A 13,708-nucleotide genomic window follows, 5' to 3' on the forward strand; every position below is an offset into this window, starting at 1 on the left:
TTCCTGGAGGTCTTTCCACTTATCATTATTGATTGCCAAAGGCTTAAAAATGACAAACCCTTGGCTACCAAGTAGGATCATCAAGATAAAAAGAAGGAAGGGCTAGCCCTTCTCTTTCCTTATGCCTCTCTGTTGTTAGTTTAGAGACCTTGATATAAACTGGCTGGTTTTTTTTTTCCTAGGGATTTCACAATCTGCTACTAGAAAGTGAGTAAAAAAAATCACAGTGACCCCATTTCTTGACAAATGAATCCGATGTTATACCATCACATAGGGATCAGAAATAATTTTATGCAAGGGTAGACATTCTAGAAAAAGAAGGGCAATTGCAGCCAGCATTTTTTAAAATTTTAAAACAAAAAAAGAAGCTGGGGATATCACTTAGTGGCACAAATACCTACAGGCAAGTGCAAGGTCCCAAGTTTGATTCCCAGTACCAAAATAAAGAAAAAAAATCCCAAAAAATAATGCTACAGAATTTAAAGCAACACAATAAGAGATTAACATAAGATAATAACATAATATCTTGAAAGTAGTTGCTCAGATTACAAGATATAAGCATGATCAATGAAAGCACAAATCAGTTTTTGATGAACTAACAGAGATTAGTAGTATAATTATTATACTACCATTATTATTAGGAGTATACAGGAATATACATTTTCCCTTCTTCTTTTCTCCTTTCCCTCATTCCAGTTGTTTTTTCCTTTTGAGCAGTTTCTTCTCCTTTTACTTTCACAACATCTATTTTACATTCTGGATCCAATTTACTCTTTCAGTTGTTTACACTAGGAATAAAATATTATGTTTACACAGGTGAGTCTGATTTATTTCACTTATGAATATGGTCTCTAGTTGCATCCATTTACCTATAAAAGCTTAGAGCTTATCTTTCTTTATAGCAGAATAATACTCCATTGTGTAAAATATCACACCTTTTTTATCCATTCTGCAGGTGACGAGCATTTGGGTCGTTTGCAAGATTTAGCTATTATGATCTGTACTTCTATAAACATGTATGCAATATATCACTATGGTTTGATGTTTTTAGTTTTTCTGGGATGATACCTAGCAGGGGAATAGCTGAATCAAATAGGACTTCACATTTAGTTTTTTGAGGAAGCTCCACACTGATTTCCACAGTGGTTTTACCAGTCTACACTCAGACCCTCAGCCTCACCAACATTTGCTATTAGTTGATTTCTTGATGATAGCCATTCTTACTGGGATGAGATGGAATCTCAGTGTTATTATAATTTTCATTTCTCAAATGACCAATGATGTTGAACTTTTTTCATACATTTATATTTGCTATCTGTATTTCTTCATCTAAGAAGTGTATATTCATCTCAGAGACCCACTTTTGGATTGGGTCTTTAAATATGAGAGGACTGATTTTTTTCAATTCTACATATGTTACAGATAGAAGTCTTTTGTCTGAGGGACAGTTGGCTAAATTTTTTCACAATTCATGAGTTTTCTTTTCATTCTGTTGATGATTTCTTTTGAGGTGCAAAATATTTTAATAAGATGAGATCTGCGTTGTTGATTCTTTGAAGTACTTCCTGTGCAGTTTGGTTTTGTTCATGAACTCTCTGCCAACCTGTATGTCTTCAAGATTTCTATTCACCTTTTCTTCCAGTACACTTTGTGTTTCTGTTTCAGTATTTAGAACTCTGATCCATTTTGACTTTAGTTTGGTGCACAGTGATAGACATGGGTCTAGTTTTAGTCTTTAGCGTGTGGAAAGTCAAACACCACTTATTAAAGAAGCTATCTTTCTTCCACTGAACAAGTTTGGCCCCTTTGTCAAAGATAAGATGGCTCAGTGTCTTTATAGTTGTGTCTGCATCTTTAGTTCTACTGATCATCAGGTCTGTTTTTATTCCAGTATCACACTGATTTTATCACAGTAGCACTGTAATATAATTTCAATTCAGGGATTGTGATGCCTCTTGCTTTACCTTTGTTGCCCAGAATTGCCTTTGCTATTCTAGGTCTTTTCTGTTTCCAAATGAATTTTAGAAATGTTTTCTTTAGATCTGGGAGGTATGCTAATAGTATTTTGATTTGGATTGCATTAAATCTGCACAACAGTTTTGGGACTATGACCATTTTCACAATTTTGGTATTTTGTATTTATGAGCGAGTGCATCTTTCCCTTTTTTTTTTTTTTTTTTTTTTTTTGGTCTTTTTGAGACAGGATATTACTATGCAGTTCAGGCTGGCCTTGAACTTGCAACAATCCTGCCTCAGCCTCCTGAGTGCTGGGATTACAGGAGTGCACCACCATGCCTGGCATCTTTCCATTTTCTGATATCATCTTCTGTCTCCTTTTTCAGAGTACTGAAATTTTCAATATATAGATCTTTTATATCCTCTGTTAGACTGATTCCTAACTATTTCATTTTTTAGATGTTATTGTGAAAGGTGTTGTTTCCCTAATTTCTCCCTCAGTGAATTTGTTGTGTACAGGAATACTATTGATTACCAAATGTTGACTTTGTACATAGATATGCCGCGGAATTTGCTTATTAATTCTAGTAGTCTTTTGATGGAGTTTTTGGCATCTTCTAAGTTAGAGTATCATGTCATCTGCAAATAATGACATTTAACTTCTTCCTTTCCTATCCTTATTCCTTTTTATTTCTCTCTTGTCTAACTGCTCTGGCTGATATTTCTAGAGCTATATTGAACAGGAGTAGTGACAGTGGACACCCTAGTCTTGTTCTTGATTTTAGAGTAAAAGTTTTCAGTTTTTGTTCATTTAGTATAATATTGGCTGTTGGTTTGTCATAGATGGCTTTTATTGGATTGAAGTAAAGAAGATTTATTCTGGTTTTCTGTAGGACTTTATCTATTGTGATGATCATGTGATTATTGTCTTTGGCTTTGTTGATATGGTGTATTACATTTATCGAATTGCATATGTTGAACCACCCCTGTATTCCTGAAATAAATCCCACTTGAGAATGGTGTACAATCTTGATGATTTGCTAGCATTTTATTGAGGATTTTTGTATCAATGTTCATTAGGGAGACTGGCCTGCAGTTCTTTTTGGTTGGGTCTTTCTCTGGTTTTGGTATCTGCATAATAACTTGCTTACAGGAATGAATTAGGGAGGATTACTTTTCTTTAAATTTCATTAAAGAGTTTGAGAAGTATTGGCATTAAATCTTCTCTAAACTTCCTGTAGAATTCAGCTGTGAACCCATCAGAACTGGGCTTTTGTTTGTTGGTAAGTCTTAAATTATATTTTCAATTTCTTTAACTATTATTGGGTTATTCAGAATTTTTATATCTTCTTGATACAGTTTTGGAAATTCATATTTCTAGGAATCTATCCATTCCTTCTTTGTTTTCCATTCCATGTGGGTAAAGTGGGTTTTTTTTTTTTTTTTTTTTTTTTTTTTGGTCTTTTTCCTTTTTATCAGTACCGGGGATCGAACTCACAACTGCCTGCTTGCAAGGCAGGCGCTTATGCTGCTGAGCTAAATCCCCAGCCCCATAAGTAAAGATTTTTGAAGTAGGTATTAAAGATCTTTTGAATTTCCATAGGATCTGTAGCAATTTTGCCCTTTTCTTTCCTTATTGCATGAATTTGAGTTTTTTCTTTCCTTTTAAAAAATAAGGTTGGTATGGCTGGGGATTTAGCTCAACGGCATAAGCGCCTACCTTCTTGCAAGCAGGCAGTTGTGAGTTTGATCCCTGGTACCGATAAAAATGAAAAAGACCAAAAAAAATTAAAAAAAAAATAAGGTTGGCTAGGGGATTATCAATTTTTTAAATTTATTCTTTCAAAGAACCAACTTTTCAATTCATTGATTTTTTTTGGTATTGTTTTCTTAGTCTCAATTGTGTTAATTTCTGCTTTGATCTTTATAATTTTCTCTTTTTATGAGCTTTGGGCTTGACTTGCTCTTCTTTTATAGCAGCTTGAGATACAGCACTAAGCTGTTTATTTGTGCTTGTTCTGTTTTCCTAATGTGAGAATTCACTGTTATAAATTTTCCTCTTAGGACTGCTTTCATCATGTCCCACAGATTCCTTATAAGTTGTATTTGCATTTTCATTCAATTGTAGATATTAATTTTTCTTTAACTTCATCTGTAACCCATTGGTTGTTTAGGAGGGTGTTATTTAATTTCCATCTGTTTGTGGAGTCTTTGCAGTTTCTTTTTCCTTTAATTTCCAATTAATTGCACTATGGTCAGATAATATATATGAGATAATTACAATTCCTTTGTATTTGTTTAAGCATGTTCTATGGGATAGTATATGGTTTATTTTACAGAATGTCCCATGTGTATCTAAAAAGAATGTGTATTCTGATGTTGTTGGGTAAAACACTCTGTAAATATGTTAAGTCCATTTGTTCACATGTTTGGTTTAGTTCTGTTATTTCTTTGCTGATTTTTTTGTCTAGTTGATCTATCATCTTGTGACAAAGTTTGTTAAGACCTCTTGTTACAACCATGCTATTGTTCATTTGATTTACATTTCTATTATTTTGTCTTACATACTTTGGTGCTCCCATATTTGGCGCATATATATTTATGACTGTTATCTCTTCTTAAGTTTTACATTAGCAACTATGTAGTGACTTTCTTTATTTCTTTTGATCATTTTGGGCTTGAAGTTCACACTATGCAAACAGAATAGCTATTCCTGCTTTTTCATGGGTTCCTGTTGCATGGGATATTGTTTTCCATTCTTTGATTTTCAGTCTGTGTATTTCCTTTTGAGTTAAATGTGTTTTGTGTATACAGCATATAATTGGATTTTGTTTCTTGATTCATTCTGCAAGTCTATTTTCATTGGTGAATTGTGGCCATTTGCATTAGTTATTATAGCTGATATGTATTGGCTTATCTTTGTCATGTTATCTTCCTGCTATTGGTTCCATGCCTTTTCTCTTCTGTTTAATTGCTTGTCCTGCTTTGTGATTTCCCTGTGTTGTTCCTCTTAGAATTGTGATTTTTATTTCTTTCTAGAATATAAATCAGTACTCTTTCTGGGGTTGGTTTGGTGGTCATGAGTTTCTTCAGTTGTTCTTTGGAAGTATCTTATTTCTCCATTAATTTTGAAAGATTGTTTTGCAGGGTACATCAATCTTCACTCCAAGCTTCTCTTGAATTGAAAGTTTATGTTGAGAAGTCTGCCATGATTCTGATGGGCTTTTCTTTATAGCTAATCTGTTTTTTGTTTCTTTTCTCTAACAGTGTTTAGTACTCTGTTTTTATGCTGAATTTGTGGTATTTTGATTATTATATATCTGGGTATAGATATACTTGGATTATGGATGTTTGGAGTTCTAGATGCCTCACTCATCTGTCTGTCAGGTTCTTTTCCCATGCTTGGAAAATTTTCTGCTTCTACTTCTGCAAATAGTTTTTTTTTTTTTTTAATGTCATTTGTGTTGACTCCTGCTTTTTCATTGACAATATTAGTCTTCTATTGTTTTTCTTTTCATCACCTTGAAGCAGTTGAATTGTTATTTCCTGGTTCCTTTTTATTTTTAAGAGATCTTTCTTTTCATGATCACTTTTTGCAATCCTATCTTCAAGGTCTGAAAGTCTATGTTTAGTTTCTTGTAAGAAATTTTGCCATCTTTCAATGGAATTTTTAATTTTCTATATATCTCTTTGAATCTATTTCATGCATTCTATTTCATTCCTATATTTTCATTCAAGGATTCCATCATTTTCCTATGCTCCTCTATTTTTTGAAACTGTTTGTTTAGATATGCTCACAATTTTTTCATTCTGGTTGCCATTTCTTTTTTCACCTGAGAGATTATTTGTGGTATGATTTCCTCTATAGCCTCACAAAATTGTTTCTTTACTTCAGTTGCTATCATTTTAGAATTTCAGGTGTGTGACTTCCAATTTATTCAACGTTGTTGTCTCCTGAACTTGTTCTTGGGTGGGCTGGAGGTCTGAGATTGCATTTTGCTCCTTACTCTTCAACATTTTGTATTTAAAAATATTTGTATTTTTATTTTGTTTTCTGTGATTATCCTTGTGAGTTTTGGCAGTAAGTAACAATATCACTAGTATCAAGGCCTCTCTAGGAAAAATCTGTTCTTCAAAGATATCTTCTGTGTGGGGGAAATTCTTGACTCATTTCTGTTCCAAGATCCTATATTCCCAATTAATTGAGAGTGGAATATTGCCTTTCAGTTTTTTGGTGTAGGGCTGCAGTAAGGTTATTACTCCAGAGCTTCCCAACACTGTTACACAAGGAAGAACCACTAATTACAACAAATATGATATCCTAGCTACAGTAGTACAATTAGCAATAATAATAGCACCAAACACAATTTAGAAATTGACAAACTGTGATAACTATTGATTTTGTACCTTAGACCACAGGAGCAAAGTCTATAGTTATAGAACATAACAATCATAAATTAGGGCTTTGTATGCAAAGTGTTTCCCTTTGTCAGAGTGGATTTATCCTGGGCTCATCTGGACAAGTCCTGGGCACTTCCTGCACTGGCTACCAATCCTGCAGCATAGGGAAATGCCCTGGGGTTCTTTGGGCTGAGGTTCCCAGGTTGGCAAAGAGGCAATGGCTGGGGTTTCTCTCTTCCCACCAAAAACCGTGTGAATGAATCAATGTAGAAGCAGATCCCCAAGCCCAAATCAAACCCCCAGATAATTACAGGCCCAGACAGCTTCATGCAAGACCCTGAGCCAAAACCACTCAGCCAAGATCCATGACCCAAAGAAAATGTGGTATAATAAATTTTATTATTTTAAACTGTTAAGACCTGGAGTAATTTTTTAACACAACAATAGATTATTGTTATGGATCCTTGCTGTCAGCAGCTCAGTTAATCTTCATGACAATTCTGTGAAACAGAAATAACTTTCTCTTAGATGTGTGAAAATAGATTCAGCGAGGCTAAGTAATTTCCCAAGGTCATGTGACTTCCTCCAACTGTACCAAGTTATTCTGCCCCCTTCAGTGATGTCCAAGACATTCTCTTCCTCTCTTCCTACTGACATTCCCTTCGTGTCTTCTCAGAAACAAGCCAAGCTGTCCCACTGACTATTGTCTCTGGTTTATCAAGGACTTAAAATTCATAATAGAAGCCCAGGTAGAATTATAGGTAACAAGCTGTGTGACTCCCCTTGAATGCAGAATAATTGTGCTTCAGCATTAATTAAACTGAACTCTGTCTCCATGTACCGTTATGTACGGAGCTGGCTATGCTATTTCCTTCTCCTTGCAATTGGCTCTAATGGAAATAAGGCTAGCTAAGATACTAATATGTAATCCTAGAGACCAGCGAATAGCTTCCTGTTTCTTTGCATCATGCTCCCTATATATGATTGAGCCCAGTGGGATGGTAAAGCCATACGGTTCCAGGAATGTCAAGTGGATTTGAGCCCAAAGATAAGAGATGTTAAGGATTAAAAACTGATGGTAAACTTAACACCAGCTGAATTAAATCAGCATGATGCTGAGCATAGATGAACCACCTGAGGAAAGTTGCCAACATAAATAGAGACGTGGAGAAGAAGAGTGAGGTTGTGGGTTTCTTTATGTGTTGCTGTTTCCAGCCATTGGTTTTCCTGGAGGAGCTCATCATGACTAGCTTCTCCAGTGTGAGTTCAACCGTTGTCATTGGAGGAGCTCCGGACCTTGTTGGTGAGAAAGTCTGTGGTTCATTTAGTGGGAGCTCTGGTACTTACATCAAGCATCACTTCCTAGCTCTGGAGGGGAAAATGTGTGCTACTTCATCTCCAGGACAAACTCATCATGCTGGCTTTCTGGCATGTACTCAACCGTTCTTATTGTCGGAGGAGCTCGGGATCTCCATGTTGCTGAGGATGGCTGTGGTGCTCTTCAGGACAGCCCTAGTCTTTATTATGAGCGTGACTTCTCGGCTCCAGTGTAGAACCCTCAGCACAGCTCCTTCATCCTGATGGCATAGACTGTCTAGCTTCCACTGCTGACCTGTGGGTTTTCCCAGCACGGATCTATAAAACAGACTGGTGTGAGTCCTTCTCCTTGGCTCCTTCATCCTGATGGCATAGACTATCTAGCTTCCACTGCTGACCTGTGGGTTTTCCCAGCACGGATCTATAAAACAGACTGGTGTGAGTCCTTCTCCTTGGCTCTAGACTTCCAGTTGGATTCATTAGAGGCACTGTCATGGGCTCTAGGTTTTCATCTGGACTCATACAGGACATTGCTGTGGGATCCAGGCCCCTGGCTAAATATTCCTGGTCTTCAGTGTTGTGGATAGATTTCCTGCACTTTCTTGTGCTAAACTCTGGGTGACTATTATAAAATAATATAAATTCTGCGTCCTGAGTCTAATTGTTCTCATAACCCTTGACTACAACAAGATGCTATATGACTCCCAGGACACAAAAGTTTACATAAAAGAAACTGAAGCAACAGCTGCTAGGAGTATTCAAATACTACCTCAATCAAGTTATGCAGATTGGTCTTTTGCATACACTTCTCCCTGCATATTGCAAAGGTGCTTGCTCTCTACCTGGCCAGTTTAGCTCACTTTGTTCACATAATTCCCACCATCCTCACTGTCACTCATCCTCGAGGCATTCCTTTCTTCATGAGAAAATAAATTCTGGGGGAGGCCTTGGATCAGAGCCTTTATTCCATGAATCCCCACCTGGACCAAACTTTGGACCCCCTGACTGCGCATAACTATGAATATGTCTTAGTGTCTTTATTCTTGCCACAGGTTGCATTGGAGGTGGTATTCCAATAACGTGTCACGGGGATTACAAATATAATTTTCCAGACCATGAGGAGGACAATACAGGATTATAATATTATAAGGAATTACAATATTCAATATTGGGATTACAATAAGAATAATGAGAATTTGAACGGGCTGAGCCCGAGGGTGTGGTTCTTCAAAAACTTTGTGTAAATATGTCATAAGAAGAGCCCTTATTCAAATGCAGTTTTGAATCCTGCAGGTTCTGGGGCAGGGCCTGAAACTACATCTCTGGATAGTTCCTAGGTATTGCTGATACTCCTAGTCCATTGTCAGCACTTTAGCAAAAAGGACAGAAAGCACTGGCTCTCAAATTCGGCTGCATCTGAGAATGACCTGAGGCATTTTTAGAAATACTGGTTACTACGATCCCAACTCCAGAAATTCTGATTTAATTGATCTCAGAGTGAATCCTGAATAACAAGATTCTTGTGTGTGTCAGAATTTAAAGACCACAAGGAGCAAGGCTCTTTTTAGTTGCCTGTTGATTCTCTTTTGATCTCTTTCCTGGGAGCAGCAGCTGCAGTGCAAGGTAAGTGTGAACATGGTGACAAATGGCTGAATCTGCTGTGCCATTCTTCTTTTGGTTGGCCTTCCCATCTGGTATAGGGGCATTGGCTTTGCCTATCTTAAAGGGCCATTATGAGACATGCATATACATATGGAGAACTCAGAATAGTGCCTAGTACAGTATGTTGTTATTTCACTATCATTTTCAACTGCTGAAAATTCAAACTTCCTGGAGTCCACAAATTGGTCTCGAATATCCTCCTTTTACACTTGAAAGAGGAGTCATCCTACTGCAATTTTTAAAGGAAGAGATATGGATATGAGAAGCATCAAGCCCCACTCCCCTAAACTGGATAACTGAAAGCAAGAATTAGAACAATAAAGATCCACTTCTTCCACAATGTCAGCCAACATTTATAAAGCATACGCTATGTATAGGACTTCAGGCTAACCCTTGGGGAGCATTACAAGAGAATCAGAAAGGAAGGATGTTTAGCTTTCAAGAGTTTCTCATCAATTACAGAAAATAAGCTCAGTTCATGATCAGATAGCTTCCATACTACTGGTAGGACTCATTTAGTCAGTACCAAAAGGAGCTGCTGAGAGCTGGGCACAACTTGGGACTGAGGTCACAAAGACGAAATGGATATACCTTGAGACCATAAAATTAAATATAGTTTAAGTATCTCCTGATTTCTCTTATATAAGAAATCTAAAGTACGAATAAAGAACAAAGTTCAGAATTCAAACAGGCTCTTAAAAAGAAAAGACCAAAGTAAAAGATAATAGGAACCATGGAGGTAGATGCAAATGGAAAGGAGATTTGAAGATGGAGGGAAAGTAAGTAAAAAGAACTAAGATATGTTATGTGTACATACCAATTCCTCACAATGAATGTAATCATTATGTACTTCAAACATATACTTCAAATATTTTAAATTTTTAAAAAAGAGATAAAGAAAAAAGAGAAAAAGTAAAAGAATGGCGCAGCAGATCTTCTCTTTCCTGCAAGATGCTTATGGTCTTTGGGCACAGACAAAATTACAGCACTTCAAAGGTACTTTGGGAACACAGAAGAATCCCAACCCCCACTCCCACACATGAGAAATACTGGGAAAGATGGGAATGTTCTTGGAGAAGGTGACGTGGGCTGCTCAGTCTTGGGCTCCTTAGCTTGCACTGGAAGTGCTTTGGCCCCACTGACTTTCACAACTGACTTGTCCTCATCTATGCTTTTCTGACTTTGCCCAAGATCTCAAGCACTACAGGAACAAGGACAGTGTGTATGTTCTTCTTCACAGTGTTCCTAGACACTAATAGAGAGCCTGGTTAGTCTCAAAGCTTAAAAGAACAAATGTGCTCTTGGATTTGAACAGGCTCAACACTTGTCCAGCCTAGAAAACCTAGGTCACACTGGCCTAGAAGATCAGCCATCTTAACAAAGATATGCAACTATCACTTATAGCATTGTCCTACACCCTTGGAAACCTGGTCAGAGGTTCCAATGGCCAGCCAAACTGTTGGTTGGCTACCTGCCTCAGATATGATATGCCTATATCTGCCTCAGTTTTTCTTTATGACCAGACCCTCTGAAGAGGAAGTAGAAGTCTGAGACACTCAACCAACTCTTCCCAAGGTTTTGCCTTTGGGGACTGAGTCACGCTTTTTAAAATTTAAAAAAAATTTTTTTTTATCTTCAGTTGCACTTCTTGTCTTCTTAACAGACAGAACCATGGAACTGACCCATGCCCGACTTTGTCATTGATGCTAAGAACCCTCATGACCTTCTCACCAGTACCTGCTGCAACTGAGGCCAAATCTATGCCTCTCTTTTCACCACTGTACACTGGCTCACTTGGCCTCTGCCATTTCCCCACCTCTTGTCTTGTCCTGTCTTCTTCCTCACATCTTCTATCTGTGTAGTAACAACTCCCCATCCAGCATTCTTTGCAAGTCTGTACTAGGTTAGGAAGTCCATTCCATATGCAGCTTCCCTAACATTCTCTCTTGAGGTGTCATCTCTCATCTGCTTGTATATTTGTCACCTTTTCTTTTTGGCTATAAACCATGTTTTTCCATTTTTGAATGGCTTTAAGGTCTCCAATGGGTAGGGCTCCTTTAGGGCTAGTTTGCATCCTTGTTTTGTGAACTATTTATTTGGACAAATGAAAACAATTATCCACCCAAACTTCTTAAACCAAAAACAGCAAGGAAGCTTTGAAACTGGAGGCAGATGTTTTTGGACTGAGAAGCTAAGTGCTCTATTTGGTAACAAATTCTATGTGTATAGTTATGGAGAAATGGGGGGAAGAGATGAAGAATGCTACTGGGGTTACAATAATGCTGTATCTGAAATTTGGTTTATTCCTGCAAAAATATGGAATTCCTTTCTTAAGAAATGCTCCTAATAATAGCAACAAGTTGTTACAAATTTGTCATGTTTCAGGGTTAAGATAAATTATTACAAGGATTCATTTCTGTAACCCTCATAACAATTTTATGATTTTTTTTAGATGAGGGAAAGAAGGCTCAGACAAGTTAACAATCAACTCCTACAAATAGGGGGGAAATTGGACAGCAGGAGTTGACCTTGCAGTCTAAATTTAAACTTTACTACCAGAGATTTTTGTTTTCAAACAAATCTCACCCTTTAAAAGTTTCTTGCTGGGGATTTAGCTCAGCAGTACAAGCGCCTACCTGGGAAGCTCAAGGTTGTGAGTTTCATCCCCAGTACCAAAACAAAAACAAAAAGAGTTTCTTTGAGGTACATTTATAAATAGTATAACAGTGTACAGTTATTGTTTAGGGGTAAAAGCTCCAAAACATTTTACTAGCAGGGATGCCTAATCACATTTGGCCACTTTTTCTTATATTACTTTGCATTATACACATGAATACTTCTTTGTACACACAGGCTATGGAATTGGAAATGTCCTGAAACGTAGGAATTATATCTTAAACTTCCATTGTACTTCTGAGAGTAGAACTATCATCCTTAAATATTTATTGAATTGAATTAAACTAGTACTCTACCAATTCTATCCTCTGGAATAGAACAAAATTAATGAAAATTACTAGAAATATAGTAAATTTCTAAAGCTTCAGGAGGGGCCAAAATGGTTCTCAAACGTTGAAAATACAGTATCAACTCAAAAGCAGTCTTGCTGTAAAAACATAAAGTGTTACTGAAGACCTTTAAAGGTTTATACTGGATTTCAACTTTATCCTTTGCAAATGGGAAGGGTGTCGAGATAAAGGGAAGGGGCAGGGAGAGGAAAGGGAGAGAATGAAATAAAATGTGTATGTACGTTACTAACTCCCCCACGACAATTGTAATCATTATGTATTGCAAACTGTACTAAAAAAATTAAAAGCAAAACAAAAATCCTTAGACAAAACTGTTAATACAAAGCCTTCTTGTCTAGGAACTCTAACTACAGAAGAGTATAAAACCGGTTCGCTGGAAAGTGACTATAACTCATTATTTGGCCCCCTCTGCTGGCAGCAAGGAAGAGGCTGCTTTTTTCCGTGCACAAACTCTTGGTTCTGGTTGTAGAATGGCTGCTGAACCTGTCCTGAGAAATCAGCTCAGTATAAAAGGAGAAAAACAAAACCCACTGCATCTTTTTTCCCAGATGGTGACTAAATATATGTTATGTTTTCACTCTTTTGAAATGCTAACATTGCTGACTCCAAACCAGACTCAGGGTAAACTGCTTATTGTTGGAGAACCACCACACACTTGGTGGTTGCTTGTGCTGTGACTTTCCCAGTCTTCTAATTGTAGGGTGTACAAAGTACAATCTTGATAGCTCACAGGGTGCTTCAGATAAGCTTGGTTTTTCTATATTCTCTGTTAATCTTGTAGTCTATTTTCCATGACGAAGACAAAGAGTTTTTAGTCTCAACTAGAAAATCGATTCATTAAGTAGAAGTAAACACACACGCATCTTTCCTTAGCATGTAGTTTTCATCCCAATTCCTATTTCTCAGAAGTTTTATATAGGAATCTGAATTGTTACTTAGTCACGACAATGAGGTGTCAAAATTTGAGTTTTAGTTTCAATACTTACAGGCAGAATTCCTCTGCATGGTTTCCCCTCATTTGTGCTGAAAAAGCAAGTGGAGACACTGGGATGTCTCCAGCACTTGGCATATTTCATAACGATTTGTTTAAATATGCTTTAAAACAATATTGTAGGGGTGAATTTTGTCCATGTGAGAATTCCTCCTGTATGTAATGTGAAGACAGTTATTTTATTAATTTTAAAGGGGCATAATGTTGCTCACAAGATGCTTGTTGCCAGGGAACTTTGTTTACATTAGGGTGGGATGAAATGGGCCTGGCATCAATCAAGGATCTGCCACTACACTTCGTGCAGTCAATTCACCATTTTAGTGTCCTTGCTGGTTGTGCCAAAAGTAAAGATTTG

This window comes from Cavia porcellus, unplaced genomic scaffold (genome assembly GCF_034190915.1).
Source record: "Cavia porcellus strain 051 isolate PalLab524CR breed Dunkin Hartley unplaced genomic scaffold, mCavPor4.1 scaffold_1, whole genome shotgun sequence".
NCBI lineage: Eukaryota > Metazoa > Chordata > Mammalia > Rodentia > Caviidae > Cavia > Cavia porcellus.